Source organism: Mesoplodon mirus, assembly GCF_964341445.2.
Source record: "Mesoplodon mirus genome assembly, chromosome: 2".
Lineage (NCBI taxonomy): Eukaryota > Metazoa > Chordata > Mammalia > Artiodactyla > Ziphiidae > Mesoplodon > Mesoplodon mirus.
The window spans coordinates 124050315-124072508 of NC_138977.1; the positions used below are offsets into that span (position 1 = coordinate 124050315).

General features: G+C 57.2%; 1 protein-coding gene across 2 annotated transcripts in view; it reads right to left on the bottom strand.

Moving 5' to 3' along the window:
- FAM53A (family with sequence similarity 53 member A) overlaps nucleotides 1-7443 on the bottom strand; it is a 30893-nt gene extending 23450 nt beyond the window's left edge. Inside the window, exon 1 of one of the 2 annotated variants that reach the window (XM_082611522.1) lies at nucleotides 6714-7443. The gene's annotated coding sequence lies outside the window, so the exon portion shown is untranslated. Of the gene's footprint in view, nucleotides 1-6630 lie in introns of both variants that reach the window. The other variant, XM_082611523.1, reaches the window with a different exon arrangement.
- Between the last annotated feature and the right edge of the window lie 14751 nt (nucleotides 7444-22194).

Genomic DNA, 22194 nt, shown 5'->3' on the forward strand with positions numbered 1-22194 from the left:
GCAAGGAAAGGCAACAAAACAGTGTTGGCACAAACACGGCTCCCGGCAGCTGCCGGGCCGGTGCGCGCAGGGCGCAGCAGCTGCGGAGAAAGCAAGAGACGCCCTGTGGGGACACCCTGCTGCCCGCCCAGGGTTGGGGGTGGGGGCTGAGCACTGGGTAGAAGAGAACGACCGTCCTGGGTAACGTTTTCATTTTTGTCTTGGGGAAGGAACGCATGCCACTCACAGTTGTTAATATACAGATTCAAATACCAGCTCGCCAGAGCTGCCCCCACGAAGCACCGAAAACGGGAGGCGTAGGACAGCAGAAACCTACTTCCTCCGGGTTCTGAGGCCCAAAGCCAGAAGTCGAGGTGTCGGCAAGGTTGTCTCCTCCTGGGGCCTCCAAGCAGTATCCGCTCCCTGTCTCCCTCCCAGCCTCTGGTGGTGGCCTGCGGTCCTTGGCATCCTTGGTTGTGTCAGCATCACACCCATCTCCGCCTCCATCCTCAGGCAGCCTCTCCTGTGTGTCCTGTATCTCTGTATTTCTTCTTATCAGGACACCAGTGATTGGGTTGAGGTCCACCCTAATCCAGTATGACTACATCTTTTTTTTTTCCTTTTTTAAAAATATTTATTTTTGGCTGTGTTGGGTCTTCTTTGGGGTCTTCTTTGCTGCGCTCAGGGTTTCTCTAGCTGTGGCAAGCGGGGGCTACTCTTCGTTGTGGTGCATGGGCTCTAGGTGCCCGGGCTTCAGTAGCTGTGGCAAGCGGGCTTCAGTAGTTGTGGCTCACGGCCTCCAGAGTGCAGGCTCAGTAGTTGAGGCACATGGGCTTAGTGGCTCCGCAGCACATGGGATCCTCCCGGACCAGGGCTCAAACCTGGGTCCCCTGCATTGGCAGGCAGATTCTTAACCACTGCGCCACCAGGGAAGTCCCCAGTATGACTACATCTTAATTTACATCTTAATGTAAAGGTCCTGGGGTCAGGACTTGAGCAGACCTTTTGGAAGGACACACTGTGTGAACCCTCAAGGCCAAGCCAGTCCCCCTTATAAGAAATCAAACGATCAGGATGGAACCTCACGGGCACAATGCATAATGCCCTGCATGTCCCTGTTCAACAGTTAGCATGACAAGCCGGGGCTGGAGCAGCTCAGGACAGCATCCTGGCCCTGAGGGAAGCAAGCTCTCCTTGGGAACAATGCCAGCTGGTGGCGAGTGCTAGCAGGAAGCGAGCAGGACCCCATCCATGGCAGGGCGGCCTGTTGGGAGGACAATGGAGCCAACACTGAAATCTGAGCAGGAGGTGCCAGGACAGAGGGACAAACCCAGGACCCTGGGGGCCCAGGTGGACGCAGACGCCAGACATGAGAGAACTAACCGGTCCTGCCGGCCGGGCGTTGAGGGCCGGGGAACGGAGGCTCCATCCCACAAGCCCCAGGACGACTGAGGCAGACGTGTGGCCGGGGCCCCTCAGCACCCCTGGAAGCACAGGTGACCTTTGACTCCACCCACAGCCCCAGTTCAGGAAGCTCCAAGACCCCATGCACACACACCAGAGCATCCCCTGACCAGGGGACACCCTCCTCCCGTGTCAGGCGGACCCGCCGCAGAGGAGGCCCGATCATGGACACCTCGCCACTTTTCCTACCGTGAGAAATTCAAAGTCGTCCTCCCTCCAAAGGGGCTGGTCCTTCTTCACAACCAAACCAGTGACCCAGCTACCCACCTCCCGGGGCTCCTCTCCCTGCCCACCCCGGTGAGCCTGGGCGGCCGCAGCAGCAAAGCTGTCCCTTCCCGTCCACTCAGCAGCCCTCAGCTGGCCTCAACAAGAAGTAGCCACGGGCTCCAACCACCAGAAACACCCTGCGTGGCTGAAGGACAGAGGCCAAAATCCTCATCTGGCCCTTCTGGCCCCTCATGTCCCCACACAGGTACCCTCCAGGCCCAGGGGTGTCACGCACACAGTAAGTGCTCCAAGGGCAGCCCCGCGCATGGGCCCGACCTGGACTCTGAGGACCTCTCAGCCGGCCGCCCTGGCCCATCTCATCGTCTGGACTCCACCCTCCACAAGGGCACCAAAGTGGCTCTGTTTTTCTGTTCTTTTCATTTCAGTTTATTAACATCGAGTCAGACAGCATTTGTAAAGCCATATATGAGTGTCTGAGGGCGGCCATGACAAAAGTGCCACACGCTGGGGGCTTAAGCAACAGACACTTATTGTCTCCCAACTCTGGAGGCTGTGCTCCCCCTGAAGGCGCCGGGGGAGAGTCTGTTCCGGGCTCTGCCCCGGCTCCTGGTAGCTCCTTGGCCTGTGACAGCCTCACTCTCACTGTGTCTGTGTCCAAAACCCCCCTTATTATAAGGACACCAATCGTTTTGGATTAGGGGCCATCCTCCTCCAGCATGAGTTCACCTTAACTAATTACATGTGCAACAATCCTATTTCCAAGGCACTGGGGTTTAGGATTTCAACACAATTCAGCCTACAACAAGCCACGTCTATCGTATCACGGCAACGCACAGGTTTAAAAGCCAACACTGCTGTGTTTCTGTAACGCAGAGGATGGGCACCAGCAGTGCCTCTGCCAGGGCACCTCCCCACAGCTCTGCACTCGTACCCCGAGTCCATGCTGGACGGTGCATGCGCACAGCTGTCCTTGGTTGTCTCTGACTTGGGGAGCGTCAGGGCTTAGCTCTTGCCAGCACATCCCCACACCAACTCCCTGCCTCCCAGCCTCCCAGTGCGGCCCACCAACACTTCCGTTAGTCATCGCCGACATCACTCTGTCACTGTAAACAGCGTCCCCAGCTGAGCCACACAGGGAGCCCGTTTCCTCAGGTTAATAATTGCCTCCTTTTTCTCCTACGCAAAGTTTCTGCCCGATACAAACTCTTCCCTCAAACTCCCCCAAAGAATTATGAACTCGGCAAGCAAGCTTCATTTGGTCAAAGATGTCAGGATGGCCGTTAGCCCGTGCGCTCCTGGACCCCCGGCCTCTATTCAGGCCGGAGTGGCACTGGCCAGCTGGGCCCTGGGCCTCACCCTCACCCTGTGGCTTCCTGAGCAGGGTGCCTGGCCGGCGTGTGATGTCCGCGCCCCTTCTCTCCTCCTTGGATGCCTGCCGGACTTTCGGACTCTTCTGTCTCCCAGGGCCGGGAAACATGCACGGGGCCTTGAGCAGGGTCTTCTTAACCGGGAACCCGAGCCACTGGGGCCTCGGAGGTTCGACAGCAACACTGCCGAGCCCCTCCCATCCCCCCTTCCCCTAGTCTGTTTCGGGGACGGCCGGTGCCCTGGGTTGCGCTCCTGGGCTGGCTCTCCCTGATCATCCGTCTCTGTCTCGTTTTTGTTGCTGTCGATCTGTTTCCACAATGGCCAACACCTCATCTTCCACGCCTTCCAGTGACATGTTTATTTCTGCTCCCCTGTTTAACCCGAGGGCCCCAGCGCGCCTCTGAACGCCGTGAGCCTCCGTGTGTGCTCATCTCTGAGGCTCGGACCCAGCACAGGGCTCTCTCCTCCTAACTGTTTCTTCGTCCTGTCCCTGCTGTAGTGTCTCGGTTCCCTCAGCCAACTCTGCTCAGTTGGACTCAGCTTCAGGCCGGAGGTGTCCCCTGTGCCCGTCACCCTGCTCCCCTTTCATGCTGGGAGGGGCCTGCATGGCGTCTCCATCCGAGGGCCACCCGGCACTCGGGGAGGTCAGCGAGGACATGCCGAACAGGTGGATCCGCGTGGACAGCAGGCTGCAGACGGCAGCAGCCTGGGCTGGGGGCGGGGGTACGGGGCCACTGGAAATGCAGCCTCCCTCTGGCCCTCAAGCTGGACCCAGCCCTGGCTGCACCCCAGACCCCGGGCCCAAGCCTGGACTCTGGACAGGCTGCTCCAGCTCCCCGCCAGCTCCTGAAGCACGAAACAGGGAGAAAAGTTTCCAGGACCTGCTCAGTCAGTGGTGCCAGAGCGCAGGGAGGCCAGAGCCAGGCCACTTTAGACCCAAAAGCATTGGTTCCGGGGTTTTCACAGAAAAGACAGCACGGAGCCCCCGGCGCCGCAGACCCAGCAGCGTGTCCCCAGTTCCAGGCGCGTCGTGCAGAGTCACAAGCTCGAGGCCGGCACAGCGGCACCACCTCCAGCTTCTCAGAGATTTTCTTTCGTTTTCTCACCAAGAGCACTTGAACAAAACTTGGAACCTGACTGGACATGAGTTATTAACTAGCACCGTTTGTGTGCTGGTCTCAGCGCCCCCCAGGAGAAGGTAGAGCTGAGGTGCCCCTCGACCGGACAGAGGCGAAGTGACGTCCGGGCGCTGCAGAGGCCTGGTGCCTTTAGGGACACACCCTGGAGGCACCATACACGGGGCGATCACAGTGACGGAGAGGCCAGCCACCCGGCTCTCCACATCTTCCCAGCCCCGGAGCCAGGATGTCCCCCGAAGGGACGCTCAGCCCCAGCCCCCAGCCAGCCAAGCTGCATGACGATGCCAGCCAAGCTGCTCCAAATTCCGGGCCCTGAGACCCTGAGCAGTAATAAATGAGTGTTGCTGTTTGAAGCCACCAGTTTTGGAGTGAATTTGTTGTGCTGCCATAGTAACCAAAGCAGTGACACTTAGCAAAGCGAATGGAGCCAAGCGTCCCCCTCGAGCTGCTGGAGCCAGTCACGGTCCCCACTCCTGCATCACATGGAGGCTGGGAAGGAAAGGGGAGTGGCCATGTCCCCACGCTCCATACAAGCCAGAAGGGAAAAGTTACTGCAGCCGCCGCAAACACCCGATGATTTTCAGTGGGCGGGGTCTGGGGTACGACTCCACGTCAGGGGTTCGGTGCCTTCCCTAACAGGGCACATTCGGTGCCACACTCGTGACCCCTGGGAAAGTCTGAGGCAAAGAAAGCCCTGTGTCAGTGCCACCGAAAAACTGTGCGCAAGGCCACCTAAGTCTTTTCGAAAAGACTTAGAAACAAAACGAGAAAAGAAGACAAAAATCACGTGTCCTAACTAACCAAAATCTTGCTAATATTAAAATACACAACTGGAGCGTTTAGACAACAGGAGTTTTAGTTTAAAGTTGCCCGGAAACCATGTCTGAACTGTGACCTCTGCAAGCCAACAAGGAAAAGAAACTTACATGTTATCAATAAAAAGGAGACTATGATCATTACCCCTCTGCTGGTGCTTGCAGAGTGCACCACGCTGCGGAAGAAAGACCACACCCAGAAAGTTCGTTCTGAGAAAGGATGTAGGGTGGGCTCTGATCGGCTGGACAGAAGACCCAGGGTTAGACCCCGACTGGCCTGCTTCGAGCTGGGCTCTCCCAGGTCCGTAACTTCACCTCTCTGGGAAAGAACCAGCCACATCATGAGGCTGCAAGGAATCAAATTAAGGAACGTGCATGAAAATGCTGGGTCCCCGGCACACGTGTTAAATTACGACCACTTATAACAAATGCTTAAAAGATTGTAAAAGTCCACTTTCCTTTCAAAAATATTACAGCAGAAAAAGCCAAAAGGGTTTATATAAAAATTTTAATTTGCTTTAAAAAAAAAAAGTTGTTTTTGAATGTCTGCAATGCACCTGTAAAAAACACCAGACTGGAGCTTCCCTGGTGGCGCAGCGGTTGAGAGTCCTCCTGCCGATGCAGGGGACACGGGTTCGTGCCCCGGTCCAGGAGGATCCCACATGCCGCAGAGCGGCTGGGCCCGTGAGCCATGGCCGCTGAGTCTGCGTGTCCGGAGCCTGTGCTCCGCAACGGGAGAGGCCACAACAGTAAGAGGCTCGCGTACCGCAAAAATAAATAAATAAATAAATAAATAATAAATAAAACAACAACAACACCGGACTGTTGCTCTGGTTCTTTTATCTACCAGCAAACAGGTCTCCTACGTGCCTGCTCCCTGTGCACCCAGGTGTGCATGAGCAAATGTCTCCATAACCAGGAAAGGTCCTGATGCACCCACTTAAAAAGAAAAAAAAAGACAATAACGTTGGCAGCCTCTCCATTACACATTCCCAGCAGCTACAAGAACACCTCTCCTCTCCCCAAATCCAACGTAAGTCAAGAAAATGTAGGGATCCACCCAAAGAGCAAACCCTTTACACCACACGTGCCAACCACCCGTGATCCTTAACCAAGGTCTAATGGTTCTCTGGACAGTGAACCATGGGAGGAGACCAGTTTAAAGAAAAGCCACTGTTCCTAAACAATTGCTATCTCAATTTCAACTGGGGGGTAATATTCCAGAACTTCAAAATCAAACTGTTTCCCTGCCTTCTACCATCAGACTGCAAGACTGCACTTCCCTGTCCGGACCTGCTTTGATAAGACAGTGAGATGAAGAAGCAGAACCTATAATCTCAAATTAAATTTCTTAAATATTGTGAAACTGAAGCCATTCTTGAAGTCAAACTAACCTATCTAGAAAAGCTCTCAATACAGAGAGATCATCATAAACTCAACTAAGTAGTGAGTGATTGAGTTAAAAAGAAAAATATTGTAAAGTTGTGGAAGCTTAGAGTCAAGTACAGGTAGCCCATGACCAAATGCAAACAACTGGAGTCAATTTAACACAGACATACACTTCAGATCTGCGACTGTACTTGGAGTAAAGGGAAAATAAAGTAGAAATAAAGAAAAACACTATCTACCTAACGCACCTCTCTCCACTCCCAGGAAAAGTCTGAGAGACTCAACCCTCGCCTATGCAGAGAAAGCAGCTTTGGAATCCACTTCCAATCACCTTCCACAGTTCGCCGGGGAGGGTCTGGTCTCCCCCGTCGTGCGGGTCCACCTTTGGGCTCCCTTGACGCACAGTTTATCACGTCCAACTTCCTGCTTCTCTCTCGCTGAAAGATGACAGGCACATGAGTCCCGGGAACCGCTCAGGCCGCGCGTCTCGGCACCGGAACGACGACAGCTCGCAAAGGCGACACCCAAAGTCGGTTCAGCAAGTGGCAGCGCGCCCCAGGCAGGGCCCCTTACAGCCAAAGGGCGCGTAGAGTGTACGGGGCCCCGGGTGCGCAGGCTCTCGGGGCGCGCGGGGATCCCGGGGCGCAGGAGTCCCAAGGCCAGGGATTCTCGGGGTGAGCGGGGGTCCCGGGGTGCGCGGAGATTTCGGGGCGCGCGGGGATCCCGGGGTGCGAAGATCTCTCGGGGCGCAGGGGTCCCTGGGCCCGGGACTCTTGGGGCGCGCAGGGGGCCCCGAGGTGGGCAGGGTCTTGGGGTGCAGGGGGACCGGGGAGTGGGGGGCCCGGGACCCGGTCCGGTCCGGGGGGGGTGCGCGCGGCAGGAGTCCCAACCCCAGGTCGCAAGCCCCCGGGTCCCCGCCTCTTCAGCGACCCGCCAGCCGCGTTCTCCGTGTGCAGCGGCGAAAACGCTCGGCACTGACGCGGGTGGAAAAGCATCGGGCCGCGCGGGCCGGGCTGAGCGCGCTGACAGGAGCGGGCAACCTCTGGCCCAAGTTCACGCGCGGCCCCGCGCGGGCGGGCGCACGCACGGCCCCGGGTGCGCGCACGCACGCCCCGGCTTCTCGCGGGCCACGCCGGGCCCTGCACCTGAGCTCTGCCGGGCGGGCTGAACGAGGGAGGTGCCGGCCCTCAGGCCGCGCTCCTCCCTCAAAGCACGTCGCGCCTCAGAGGCAACCGGACCGCGGCCGGCGCCCCGCCCCCACGACACAGGCCCCGCCCCACGCCGCCGCCCCGCCCATCAGCCGGCCGGCACTTGCCTTCCCACAGCCGCGCCGCTCCGAGCGCATGAGAGGCGGGGCCTATGCCGTGGGGGCGGGACCTCGGTCGGCGGGTGGGCGGGGGACTTACGGCGGAAGGGGCGTGCCGTGTGGGGCGCGGTTTCAGCCGAGGGGGCAGGGCCTGCGCAGGCCGGGCTCGTTTCCGCGGAGGGCGGGCGAAGCGCGCGTGCGCCATGCTGGCCCCGCCCCCGGGGTAGGGGCTACACCCACCCACCTACCTGCGCGCCTGCGGGCGGTGGGCGTGAGCCAGTGTCCGGGAAGGCGAAGGCGGGAGGCGACAGCGACCTGAGGCAGCGGGAGGGCACGCTCGGCGCAGGGGCGAGTGGCCTGCCCGGAGCGAAAGGCTCGGCCCCGCCGGCGGCCCGGCCGTTCGGGGTCCCCACTCCCCACACCGTACGGCCCGGCGCCCTGGTTCGGCCTAGCCGCCCACCCCGCCCTGCCTGTGACCCGCTGTGTGACCTCGAGCAGGTCTCTTGCCTTCTCCGGTCTCCCGGCGACTCCGCCCTGTGCGACCGGCAGGGCAGCAGGGGCTCAGAGGCCGTGTTTAGCGCTCCTGGCAGGAGAGAAGGGTGGGCCTTCGTCCGAGCACAGTGGCGGCTGAGACCGGACCTCTGGGGTGTCTCCAGGAGGTGAGGCTGGCGGTCAGCGGACTGGCCCTTGGAAGAGGCCCTGCCTCGCTCTCCAGCCTTCCATCCTGGGGGCCGGCTGGGGTCCTGACCCAGGCCCACAGGCCCACTGGCCCCCGCATCAGACCCGCCCTGCCGCCCCAGCTCAGGGGGCAGCTCTGAGGCCGGGCGTCTGCACCGCCTACACCCTGGTCGTCTGCGTGGGCTTGTTTCAGACGAAGTGGTTCATTAAAAGGGTAAAGGCGGGCTTCCCTGGTGGCGCACTGGTTGAGAGTCCTACTGCCGATGCAAGGGACACCGGTTCGTGCCCGGGTCCGGGAGGATCCCACATGCCGTGGAGTGGCTGGGCCCGTGAGCCATGGCCGCTGAGCCTGTGCGTCCGGAGCCTGTGCTCCGCAACGGGAGAGACCACAACAGTGAGAGGCCCGCGTACCGCAAAAAAAATAATAATAAAAAAAATTAAAATTAAAAAAAGGATAAGGGCAGGCAAACACTCCTCACCCGTGGGAGGGGTCACTGGGGCTGGGAGAGGCCTTAGGGACCCTGTGGTCCACAGTTCCCCAACTTGAGTCTCCAGGCTCTGAGCTTTGTGCAGGTGGTGAGAAGGGGTCAGATGGGAAAGAGCCACCTGCCACCTGTGTGCTCACTCTTGGCCTGGGGGCAGGGGCATTGAAGAGGGGGCTCCACGCTGACCAGACCCTGCAGTGGGCCCTGAGGCCAGACAAATGCATGACAGGGATGGGGTGGTGGCTCTTTTAGGTGGAAAAGGGAGTGGCATTGGGAAGAAACCCGAAGGAGGTGAGAAGGTAAGCCCCCTGGGCACTCCTGGGGTTGGGTGTTGGGGGAGACATCAGGGATGTGGCCCCTGAGCGCCAGGCCAGGGCCTCCATGCAGTTTCTGGGCCTGGTGAGGCCGGTCCTATACAGGTTTTAGAGCCGAGCCAAGCCAGCTGTCACCAGGACTGGCAGGGAAGAGTCCCCCTGCAGCCACCTGGGAGAACTGGAGTGCCGGCATAGCTGGTGCAGGGAGCAGGGCCAGCGATAGACGGGGGCGGGGGGCACGGCGATGTGGGCGCCCAGGCCGCTTCCACGGGCATCCACACTGCCATCCTTTAATCCCCTCCAAGAGTCAAGCGGTGCTGGCCAGGTTCCCCGAGGACAAGTGGCTCTGTGATCCAGGACAGAGCAGGACACAGACACCTGGGGGCACCTGTGTGGGGGAGGGGAGCTGGGTCTTCTGCTGTAGCCCATCTGGACCCGTGATGACCACCTCAAGTCACCAAGGTCACCTTTGTGTTTGTCAAAAGCCTTCGGACTGATTAAGTTGTATCCCCCGCCCCTCAGCCCTTATTTGGATATTTACTGAAGGTTTCCAGTGGATCAAAAGAGGTAGTCTATGCCCCATTAACGTCTCTCATTGGATTTAATGATTTCACATAAAACCGAAAAGCATCTCAGAACCCCCCTGCAACCGGGGACAAAGTTGTGGGGATGGAGTTACAGACCAGAGGTCCTTGCCAGCTCTGGCTGGCTCCCATGCTCCGGGCTCCTGCCACTGTGGCTCTCCCATCAGGAGGGCTTGGCCCATGCTAGTGCCCTTTGTCAGGCCCTGCCATGGATTAGCCCGAGGGAGGGAAGGTGCTAGGACCGACCTTTTTCAGATCAGGAGGCTGAGGCGCAGAGCAAAGTGACCCGTTCCACCACGGTGCTCATCCTCCCTCTACCGGAGCCTTGTTAGGAGTGAGGACGAGCCCCCCCAGCCCGTGACCCCGACCAGAGTGGCCAGGAGCAGCAAAAGGGGCATGCCGCGTGCACAGTGGCTCTTGACCTCTGCTGGGGGAGGGAGGTGCAGGGGCACCTTCCAGGAGGCGGAGCTAGAGCTGCCTTAAAGCCAGCAGTGCTTTCATGCTTTCACCAGGAGTGACAGGGCTGGGCACTGGGCACACGGGCGGACGAGGGCGGATGCTCACTCTACGCTGTGCCCTGCGTAGGGGCCCTGAGGCCTGGGACCTGCCACCAGCCAGAGACACCCACGCACACAAGGTAGTAGCTGGCGCCCAGCCGGGATACATGTGTGGAGCGAGCTAGCGAATACAAGGATGGGTGGGCTGGTGGGAGAGCTCCTAATCTGGGCTAGGAAGTGCCTGGAGGAGGGGACGTCCCTTCGAGGTTTAAAGCCCAGTGGAAGTGAGAGGAGGAGCAGGCAAAATTCAGGAGGTGAGCCCTGGAAGGAGAGTCTCCAGGAGGCCCCTCTAAGCCCACAAAGCCTGAGGGGACGTTTCCACCCTCCACCCAGGGCCCCGCCCCCTCCCTCCCCGGCCTTCAAGGCCCAGGGTGCCCTTCCCTGACGCCCTGCACTCAGACTGGGCTGAGGAGAGAGCTTTTTAGACAAGCCTCTCTGGGTCCCCAGGGGCCTGGATGGCTTTCTGGTGGGAGGGCAGGAGTGGAACCCCTCTTTTGACCCAGGGGCTAACCTCCAGTAGTGAGAGCCTACCCTGGGCTGCCCTGGCCTGCCGTCCACCAGTGTCCACCTCTGGGTGTGGCCATTCTGTTTCCAGAGAGTCCTGGGTCCAGTCCTTCCCTTCAGGCTCAGCTCCCACTTCTCAGATAAGAAAACCGAGACCCAGGGAGGTTGTGACATTTGTGCCAGAGATGGGTCTGGAAACTGGCCACTCAGAGCTGGGGTCCGGGTCCTCCTCCGGCCCAGCACCAGCCTTGACAGCCACCGGGGTAGTCTGGACCGAGGGGCTCAGCAAGTCAGGCAGCCCAACTCCAGGGTGCCACTCGTGTACCTGAGCCACCTGGCGGCCCTGGGGCCTCCCTCCCGAACCCATCGCCCTTCGAGCTCGGGCTCCAGGCCTGTGGTGCCACCTCGGTTTGCAGAACATGTCCTGTGCTCCAGGGGGAGTGGGCATGGGAACTTAGGGGCCAAAACTGTGGGGCAATGCTCTGGGGCAAGACCCTTCCTCCAGGGCAGGAGGGTCCACAGGCTGGGTGAGGTGAGGGCCATCACGCTGGACAGGCAGCGGAGGACCACCCAGGGAACAGCGGAATCCTTGATTTGGTTTGGACGCCACCGGGCAGCCCACAGGGCAAGGCTTGGGCAGAAGCCCTCGGGCAGGTGAGGCACAGGGCAGAGGAACCTGGCCAGTGGGACCCCAGCGCCCCTGAGGTGCCCGGGTGGGGCTGCCTGCCTTATGCAACCAGCTGGGCCGTCCAGGGGTGTAGACCACAGGGACAGTGTCTGTCGGGGCATCTGAGCAGGAGCAGGCTCCCAGCTGGGAGGAGAGGGACCACCCCAGCGAAGCCCCTCATAGAGGTGGCTCCACGGCTGACCTGTGTCTAACACCGCATTTTGGGGGAAGCAAGAAACCAGTGTTTCTGAGGTCGCACCTGCTGCTTTAGCCAGGCTGCACCAACCGGGGGCAACACCCTGGAGCCCACAGGACATGGCCCAGCTGCCCTGACCTAGAGGCCCCACGTCATAGCCCGAGGCTGCTGTGATGGTTAATTTCTGTGTCAGCTTGGCTGGGTCACTGGGTGCCCAGACATTTGGTCAGATGTTATTGTGGGATTGCTGTGAGGGTGTTTTTGGATGAGATTAACATTCAGATGGGTGGACTGTGAGTAAAGCACACACACACACACGCACACGCACACACACTATTGGCTCTGTCTCTCTGGGAAGCCCGGCTGAGCGTAGCTGGTTTGTCGGGACTAGGCTCCTCCCACCTCTTGCTCTGCCATGCTTAACGCAAGGCTTTGTCTCCTGCTGCAAGGTGGCTGCCCAGCTGCGCTCATCTCCTCTGCATTCCAGCCACAGGGAAGTGGAGAGCACACCCTTCCCTTCAGGGCAGAACCCAGGAGTGGGTCATAGGCCACTGGGCAGGACCTCATCACGTGGCCACAGCTATTGAGGAAATGTAGCCTTGAGCTAATAATTCTGTCACCTCGGCAGAAAGGGAGAGGTTGAGTAGCCATCTGGGACAATGAGACGTGTGTTTTGGACGGGGCTGCCCCACAAGAGCTGGCTCAAGAGGAAGCCACGGTCACCCAGCCTCCGTGGTGACAGTCCCGAGACTGAGGCTGGTCTGAGACCATGAGTCCAGGACCAGGAAGGAGGCCCCTCCCTGGGCGTCCTGAGGCTATGACCACAGGGCCCCGGCTGCCAGCTGCCTGCCACCTGGAGGGGTTCCTGCCTGGGCGAAGTTGGTCCAGGCCCGGCAGACCTACAGCCTCGCCACCACTCCTTGAAGCCTTAAAAGGGGTTCTTGCGGTTTGGGGGAGCCCCCTGGCCTGCACACTGCTTCATCCTCCGTTATGGGGCACATCCAGAAACCCAGGAGATGTGATGGAGGTAGATGCCACCCCCATCCCGATTTGAATGTCGGGAGCAGCCCCGGCCAGGAGGAGCGGGCCTGCACTCCCCAAGCCTGTTTGGCCACCCTTCCTAAGCCCCGGTCCTATCACCAGTGGGGTGTCCCCGCCTCCAGCTCTCCAGGCCAGCCCCTGGGTGAGCTCTTGTTGGCTGTGTGCAGAGCAATGAGGACCGAGCTGCCTCCTGCTCCCCAGGAAGGCATCACGCCTGGGGCACTGGTCCAAATGCTCTGGCTTGTGTGTTTGTCCCTCTGACCCCGGGCGTGATGGCTCTGCTGGCCGCAGCCCCTTCACTCTCGCCCTCCTGCTCGGTGCCAGGGCCCACAGGTGAGGCCCAGTAACACCCAGGTGCCAGGCCCTGCTCTGAGCACGTTAGGTTTCCCAGCTCCCTGAGTCCTCAAAACTACCCTGCGAGCTAGTGTCTTCATCCCATTTCACAGATGAGAAAACTGAGGCTGGGAGGCCCAGGAGCTTACTTGACCTGGGAAACTGCAGAGGTGGGATTTCAAACTCAGCCTCTGACCGCAGACCCCACAGGGCCGACGGCCGTGATGCAATGATGCTGAGCCAGTGAGTGAAAGAGATGCCAGACAGAAGGGCCGAGGCCAGGCACCTGCAGGGGCAGAGGGCACCGGGGAGGGCCCCTCCTGATGTACGTGCATGTGGGCCTGGCACCCCCCCACCTCCCGGGTGCTCAGCCCTTTCCCACCTCTCTGGGGACGGCGCCTGGGCTGGTGCCACACCAGGGCTCCTCCTCTGACCACAGAATTAAACTAGAAGTCAGTAACACAAATATATTTTAAAATACACAAAAAGCACAAGCCATACATTTTAAAAATTGATAAATTGAACTTGATCAAAATTTTAAATGCTTGCTCTTCAAACACACTGTTTAAAAAATTAAAAGGCAGCTATGAAAAACAGTAGGGAAGCTCCTCAAAGAATTAAAAATGGAGGGACTTCCCTGGTGGCGCAGTGGTTGAGAGTCCGCCTGCCGATGCAGGGGACACGGGTTCGTGCCCCAGTCCAGGAAGATACCACATGCTGCGGAGCGGCTGGGCCCGTGAGCCATGGCCGATGGGCCTGCACGTCCGGAGCCTGTGCTCTGCAACGGGAGAGGCCACAACAGTGAGAGGCCCGCGTACTGCAAAAAAAAAAAAAAAAAAATTAAAAATGGAACTACCATATGATCCAGCAATTCCACTTCTGGATATAAACCCAAAAGAACTGCAAATTGGGTCTTGAAGAGATATTTGTACACCCATGTTCATAGCAGCACTATTCACAATAGCCAGGTATAGAAATAACCAAGTGTCCACGGAGGGATGAATAGATAATAAACTGTGGTCCATCCACATAACTGAATATTATTCAACCCTGAAAAGGAAGGACATTCTGACACCTGCTAAATACAGATGAACCTTGAGGATGTAATGCTAAGTGAAATAAGCCAGTCAGAAAAGGACAAATACTGTATGATTATATATATATATATATGTTTTATGAAAAAGGACAAATATCATTATATATATATATATCCTATTGATTCTCTTTCTCTGAAGAAACCTAATACAGATGCTAAAACCAATAGGGTAAAAATACTGGTAAAACTAATACAGATGCTAACGAAAATGGGCAGACAGGATGTTTACACAATTTCCAAGCATCTCCCCAAAGACACCTGTGCCTGCAGAGAGGCCTGCAGTGACTTTACCTGGGAGTGGGCGCAGGTGGTCACAGTTTTGTGGCTAGCGGGAGGTGTGATGTCACGTGCCTCCTGGCGAGTGCGCAGGAAGGGACTCCCCCAGCAAGTGTTCCTACAAGAAGAGCCCCTTTCTGGACCTAACCACGAACACACTAAGGAACTCCTGCCAAACTGCTCACCTACACCCTTCAAACGTTGGGAAGACAAAGTCAGGGCTTCCAGCCCAGGTAGAAGGAGATGATGTGCCATCCTATATCAGAACCTGGCCCTGAAAGAAACTTTCTATCCGGGAAATCACTGGGACGATTTTCATGAGGCCGTGGTGTTAAGTTTTCTGATTGTGAGGATCGTGCCCTGTGTAAATGAACGCCCCAGGAGACACTTGTGAGTCCGTCCAGGCCTCCCCAATGCCCTGAGGGGCAGCTTGGTGTCTCAAGACGTTTGCCCACTTGCAGGTGAACACGAGTGTGCAAATGTGGGTTCAAGTGTGGGTTCCTGAGACCCCGACCCTCCCTCGCCCGCCTGGGTCACCACTTTTTCTGTTCAACTTTAGCTTTTCTACAGTGCCTCACACCATTCATTCATTTTTTACAGAGACTTTATCTTTTTTTTTTTAATTTATTTTTGGCTGTGTTAGGTCTTCGTTGCTGTGCGAGGGCTTCCTCTAGTTGCGGTGAGCAGGGCCTACTCTTCGTTGCAGTGCATGGGCTTCTCATTACGGTGGCTTCTCTTGTTGCAGAGCACAGGCTGTAGGCACACGGGCTCAGTAGTTGCAGCTTGTGGCCTCAGTGTTGTGGCACTTGGACTCTAAAGCGCAGGCTCAGTAGTTGTGGTGCACGGGCTCAGTAGTTGTGGCACATGGGCTTCAGTAGTTGCAGCATGCGGGCTCAGTAGTTGCGGCACTCGGGCTCTAGAGCACAAGCTCAGTAGCTGCGGTGCACGGGCTCAGTAGTTGTGGCTCGCGGGCTCTAGAGCGCAGGCTCAGTAGTTGTGGCACACGGGCTTAGTTGCTCCGCGGCATGTGGGATCTTCCCGGACCAGGGCTCGAACCCATGTCCCCTGCATTGGCAGGCAGATTCTTAACCACTGCACCACCAGGGAAGTCCTGAGACTTTATCTTTCAAAACGGTCTTCGTTCACGGCAGAATTGAGAGGAAGGTAAGGAGATTTCCTGTGTGCCTCCTGCCCCACCCCTCCCCCCACCATCCCCCAGGAGGCCGAGTTTGTTGGAACTGCTGACCATCCACTGACACGGCATCAGTACCCAGGGTCCCCAGTTTACATTAGGGTCGCTCTTGGTGCTGTAGGTTCTGTGGGTTTGGACAAGTGTGTGATGACGTATGTCCATCATTTCCATACCCCACACAGCTGTGTCATGGCCCTAAAAATCCTCTGTGCTCCACCTGCCCATCCCTCCCTCCACCCCCAGCAAACGCTCATCCTTTTATTCGCCATAGTTTCTCCTTTTCCAGAATGTCATATAGCTGGACACATTTATTTTTAATATTTACATAGTAAACAAGAGCTGTGACTTTTTTCATTTTCATTGTTCTTCCCTTCTTCCTTCTTTTTTGGCTTCTATTTCTCCTACTTTGTTTTGGAGGGTCTCCTACCTGTATTCCGAAGTTTATGTAAAATTTTCAAAAATCACCTTCTGATATCTTTTTTGTTTTTTACATCTAAATCCGTAGCCGACCTGAGGCTTCCTGGGGTCAGCCCAGCCTGCCCCGCTCCACGCCTGAGCTCTCCTTGTGGCACGGTGCCGACACCCAGTGTTAGGGAGCCACACTGCGTGCCTTCCAGAGGGGCCTGCCGGTGCCCAGGCCCCGAGGTGCTCCGGGCTTCAGGTCGGGAGAAGGGCAAGCCAGCAGGGCCACTGCGAGGAGGCTGCATGGGGTGGCTGAGTGGCCCTGTGGGGCGGGGAGCTGCCCCCTGGTTGGGCCGTCGGGAAACCCCAGGGGAGCAGCTGATGGTCAGAGCGGGGCCTCATGAGCAGGGGCCAGAGGGCAGGGGTGGAGCCGGTCATCGGGCCAGGGTGGCAGGAGGCCAGCACGGGGGCTCTGAGGAGGTCCAGGCAGAGACCACGGGCCAGGGCTGGGCGCTGGGGGCGGCGGTGGGACAGCCCAGCCCCGAGTCAGGGGTGGGCTTCGAGGAACATCACGAGGTGAGACAGACGTACAGAGACAAGAAACGGGGTTACTGGCTGTCTAGGGCTGGGGGCTGAGGAACAGCGGAGGGGTGCAGGGTTCTTTGTGGATGTGAAACGTTGACTGTGGTGATGAATACACAACTCTGTGGCCCTAAAAGCCACTGAATTGTGCACTTTATGAATTGCACAGTATGTGAACCATTCTCAACAATGCTGCTTAAAAAAGAGAGAAATCGGGATATAGGCAGCCTCCCCAGGGGGCTCGTCAGGGCCAGAGGCACACCCTCCCCCAGCCGGACCAGAAACGCTCCTTTCCGTGACTTTAGAAGCAGCTGACGGGCCCTGGGGGCAGTGCCCAGACCCCATGGGAGCTCAGTCCTGCCTGTTTCCCTACTTGGAGTCCCTTTGGCATCTCTGATCCCAGATCCTCCAACCCTTTCTCTTCCTTTCCACCCAGTTGAAGAGCCGGGGCCACTGTGCCATCCCTGGAGTGGTCCACGGTCTGCATGTGGCTGCTGCGGCCTGTGGGCACAGCCCAGCGCCGGCTCCTTCCTCTGGGTTTCCTGCCGACCGGCAGCCAGACCCAGGGCCTCAGTCAGACTCAGCTTCGGTAACTTTGGCCAAACTACAGGTGGTGCTGGGCAAGGCTGGGGCGGCTCAAATGCCTGGCTGTGTCACTTGGAAGTCTGAGTGGCCGTCCCAGGGGTGACACTCCTCTGCCTTCTTTGTCACTGATCGTCAGAGTCCTCGTGCAGACACCGTCCAGTGTGGGCCCCACAGGGTGCAGCTTGGTCCAGGTGGCCGCCGGAGAGACGCTGGGATCATCCCCTCTCGCCACCGGCTCTCACGAGTGAGGTAGCTCCCACCAGCCTCCAAAAGTGGCCCATTTCTCTTTTTCCAAGGTATCATTCTGAACTCGTGAACTTAAACATTCTGATGGGTTTTAATCCACAGCGTTTCTTATCCCCATTGAAGATCAGGTTGTCGCAGTCTTGGCCAGTGAGGGGGTCTCTCCAGGCCACTGCCAACTCCTTTGGACATAACCTTACTGGGCCTCGACGCGGGGCCCCCGGCCTGATGCCAGCCCAGGCTCGCGGTGGACACTCCTGCCCCACGCCTCGGACAGGCCGCTTCTCCAAGAGGCCCTTATCGTGAGAAATACTATTTCAAGACCACGACATGGGGCTTCCCTGGTGGCGCGGTGGTTGAGAGTCTGCCTGCCGATGCAGGGGATGCGGGTTCGTGCCCCGGTCCGGGAAGATCCCACATGCCGCGGAGCGGCTAGGCCCGTGAGCCATGACCTCTGAGCCTGCGCGTCCGGAGCCTGTGCTCCGCAACGGGAGAGGCCAGGGCGGTGAGAGGCCCGCGTACCGCAAAGAAAAAAAAAAAAAGTATGATAGTCTAAAATCAAAAAATAGAAAAAAATTTTTTTAAAGTATAAAAAAATAAAAATAAAAAAGTATGATAGTCTAATATTCTTTCCTATATAAGTAATGTGTTTTCAAGATGCCCAAAGGATTTTTTTTTTCTTTTCTCTTTAAAGTCCAGTAAATTTTCTAGAATGTGCCTCAGTGTTGGTCATTCTGAGCCAATATATCCAGGAACATGGTGTGCCCTTTCAATATGTAATTTTGCTTCTTTTGTATTCCATGAAAATTGTCACGAATGATCATCTCCCCCAGGATAAAGTCTTGCAAAACTCCAGTGCACTGTCATAACCAGTGAGCACCCATCCACACTGTGGGTGGACCGGGGTTTGTTTGGCCACTGCCTGTAGAAGGACATCTGGATTGTTCTCGTCTGGGGCTGTTACACACTCGACCATTAGGAACATTCACACCCAGGTTTCCAGTGAACATGCATTTTCAGTTCTGGGATAAATGCCCAGGAGCACAGTTACCGGCTCCAGTGGTAACTGTCCGAGTACCTTCCAGAGGGGCTGCACCATCTCCCCTGTCCCGGTGCTCACCAGCCCTCGCTGTGTCCCCGTGCTGACATCAGCACTGGTGGCTGGTTCTCAGCCACGTTTCCCTAATGACCAGTCTCGCTGGACACCTTCTCACACATCCTCTGCCCCTGTGTGTCCCCTCCGGTGACTTGCCTCCCTCCTCACACCCCCTGCTCCTCCTCTAGCTGGACTGCTTTTCACTGTGACTTTGGGGAGTTCTCCTTTATGCCAGGTGAACCCCTGTCAGATACATCCCCCGAGTCCACCGCCTGTCCTTCCGCCCTCTCAGCAGGGCCTTGCCCAGAGCAAATCTTTAATTGTGATGAGGTCTCGTTTAACCATTTTCCCTTTTACGGAGCAAGCTTTTGGTGTCCAGTCTTAAGCACTGCCTCACCCTAGATCCCAGTTTTCTACAAGTTTTATACTTTTGCACTTTACACTTAAGTCTACAGTCCGTTTTAAGTTAACTTTCATGTAACAGGAGATTGAGGTGCCGGCAGACATCCAGCTGCCCAGCAGGGCCTCTCACGGCATGTCCCCAGATGGCTCCAATGGCCCCTCTCCTTGAGGGTGGGCTGGCACCACAGCCCAAGACGGGACCCCCACCATGCTGTGTCTGCTGGCACTCTCATTTGCTCTGGTGAAGTGAGCCCACCTGGCAAGGAGTGAGGGCGACCTCTGGCCCATGGGGCACACACTGACCACAGCAGTGGACGTGGTTCCTCCCTGGTCGAGCCTTCAGATGACACCCCAGCCCCAGCCGATGCCCTTCTTTTTTAAAATATTTTATTTACTTATTTGGCTGCGCCGGGTCTTCTATGTGGCACGTGGGATCTTTAGTTGTGGCAGGTGGGATCTAGTCCCCTGACCAGGGATCGAAGCTGGGCCCCCTGCACTGGGAGCATGGAGACTTAACCACTGGACCACCAGGGAAGTCCCCCCCAGCCGACGCCTTGATTGCAGCCCCTCGAATGCAAGGACCCGACCGAGCCACGGAAGCTGGAGGATAATAAGTACCGTCTTGTAAGCCACAAGTTTGGGGTGACTTGTTCCACAGCAGCAGGTAACTAACACGGCTCACACCACCTGCCTGCATCAGTGGCAAGGCCCAACTTGGCACTCCCGCCCAGGGAAGGAAAGGGGGTTCCTCTGCCTTCTTCCTGAGGAGCACAGCAAGTGCACCGATGGCCACCGCACCTGGAAAGCCCCGCAAGATCGCACACGCCACATGCCCCTCGCATGGCTTGGCGTTCACACAGGGGAGCGGCAAGCACTGGACTGGCTCCAGGGCCCCTCCCTGGGCAGACTGACCATCTCTAGGCCTCCGGGAAGCAGCTTCGATGCCCGTGTGTAGTGGGCGCCCACTTCCTAAGTGCCTGAGGCCCATCCCTGCCCTCCCGTCAGTGAAGGAGTTAATGGACGTGTGGGTTTTGTCAGCGCCTTAAATGGGGCCTTCGGCAACCTCGACTGCTGCTATCGCCCAGCATCATTAGCTTGTGGCATTCATTCTCTCCTCTAATCCTCAGAGACAGCCTAGGAGGTAGCTGCTACTACCCAGGTCTTATGCACGGGGACATGAAGGCCCCGTCACACAGCTGGAAGAGGCAGAGCTGGCACTGCAGGGCAGGGCCGCATCCCACATGCCACACGTTGAATGTGCCCGCGATGTGCCAGGCGACAGGCTCTGGCTACACTGTACACAGTCGGTGCCTTTTGGAAGGTCAGTCACAGAGCCTCAGTGCCAGCGTCAGAGCCTTTGTTTCTTCCACCCTACACTGAGGGGGCATTTTTCCAGAAAACTTCATGTGCATCTTCGAAATGTGAGTTTTACAAAGTGGCTTTGATCCCATTAAAGCCTGCATGTTACAAAGCAAACAATGACAAAAGAGCAACAAAACTCCAAAACAAAAACCCTCAAGACTCTTTTATTTATTTATTTTTTTGGTCGTGCTGCGTGGCATGCAGGATCTTTGTTCTCCAATCAGGGATCAAACCCGAGCCCCCTGCAGTGGAAGCACTGAGTCTTAACCACTGGACCGCCAGGGAAGTCCCCCTTCAAGATGCTTAAACGTAAAATATACAGACTGACGATCGAAAAGGCACACGTCCCCCCTCCCCCCCGACCCGGGTTCCAAGAAGACACATTAACTGCAAGGTACTTCCGGTTTGTCAAGTAGCGTCACATGACTCTACCTGAGCAGCTTTTTTAGTTTGCCTACACGGTCAACCACGCTCCTGTAACCCCTCTGTTAACTAGAAGAGCCACCCACACGGGTGGAAGAGCAGCCTTTTGGTTCAGGTGGGCTGCTGACTCACCTGGGAGGATCTGCCACCATCTTCCTCTCGGAGGCAGAGGGACCAGCAACCTGATGTCAGGATCCCAGCGGGCCGGCAGGAGAGGACGACTTCACAGCACAGGAAGGAAGCGAGTTGGGGATGGAGGATGACAACCCTGATAAGCTGACCACGTCTGTACTCAGGAGACAGGAAAATGAACCTCCACCGGGAACGAGATCACAATCAGCCTGGAACTGTGCAGAATTAATCATGCTGGACAAATGTAATTGAGTTCTGACACCTCTGGGTTCAATGTACGAGAGTCAAGAATAAAGACCCCTCAGTCCCAGCCGATCGGCTCCTCGTCACACTCACACGGAAGTACCAGCTTATGTTAACAGTACTGAAGAGCAAGAACTAAAGTCTGAAGATTGATTTCCTTGGTGCCTAAGAGCATTCTAAGAATGTAGATGTGAAGTAAAAGCCAGTAGCCGGGGTGATTCTTCTAGAACCTGAGTCAGATATCACAGCCCCTGCTCAAGAGCCCCTAGCTGCCCACTCCCCACCCCAGACCACACCCATCACTCCCTGCTCCAGCCAGCCTAGCCTCCTTGCCCACTACTTAGGGCCACCGCAGTGCACGCTCTGGCCACAAATGATCTACAGTCTTCCCGAGGCCCCCAAGTTTCATTCTGCATCAGCGCCAGGCCAAAGTCCCGATCCCGTCCCAGGAATAGGCTCTGATGGAGGAGTCCCCTAAACACAGCTCCTGAGGTGAAGGTCCTCTCAGTCTGAAGAGGGACGACGTATGTGCACTCTGTCCCCAGGACCCACCACACACACACCGACATACGGTGGGCCAAGCCTGGGGTAACTGCTTCAACCGCTCCTGTAGGGGTGGGGGGTACAGGGGGGAGGGCTGGGCAGGACCACTGGCATGGCTGCTCCCCGCCCAGGTCTCAGTCCTGCTGCATCGGTGACTCTCCACGCCTCTGGGATCCACCTCTGAATTACGCTCCCTTTTCCAAGAAACGCAGCCTGTGTTTGCAGCTGTGTAGTTTCTCCAACCTGCTTCCTGACACTAGAATCTTGAGGCTCCAAAGGCCTCTTTTCATTCTATACTGCCCGTCCATTTCAGTCCAAGCTGGCAGTTTCTGCCAATATGATTCTTTCAAAAGCTTTCTGAGTCTCCTGTGACTCTTACTGCGGTTCAATTCATTAGACAAGAGCCACACACACAGGTCTCCTCAAAATAAGCCCTTCTCTGCCTTGGGCTCCTGGGGGACATAAGCGTCTTAGACGTCCTGTTGTCTGATGCAAAGGCTCTCGACCTTCCAAGGTCCTAACCAAGCATTTGACAGCCACGGCCTCAGCTTCATTGCAGACCTGTCTCCC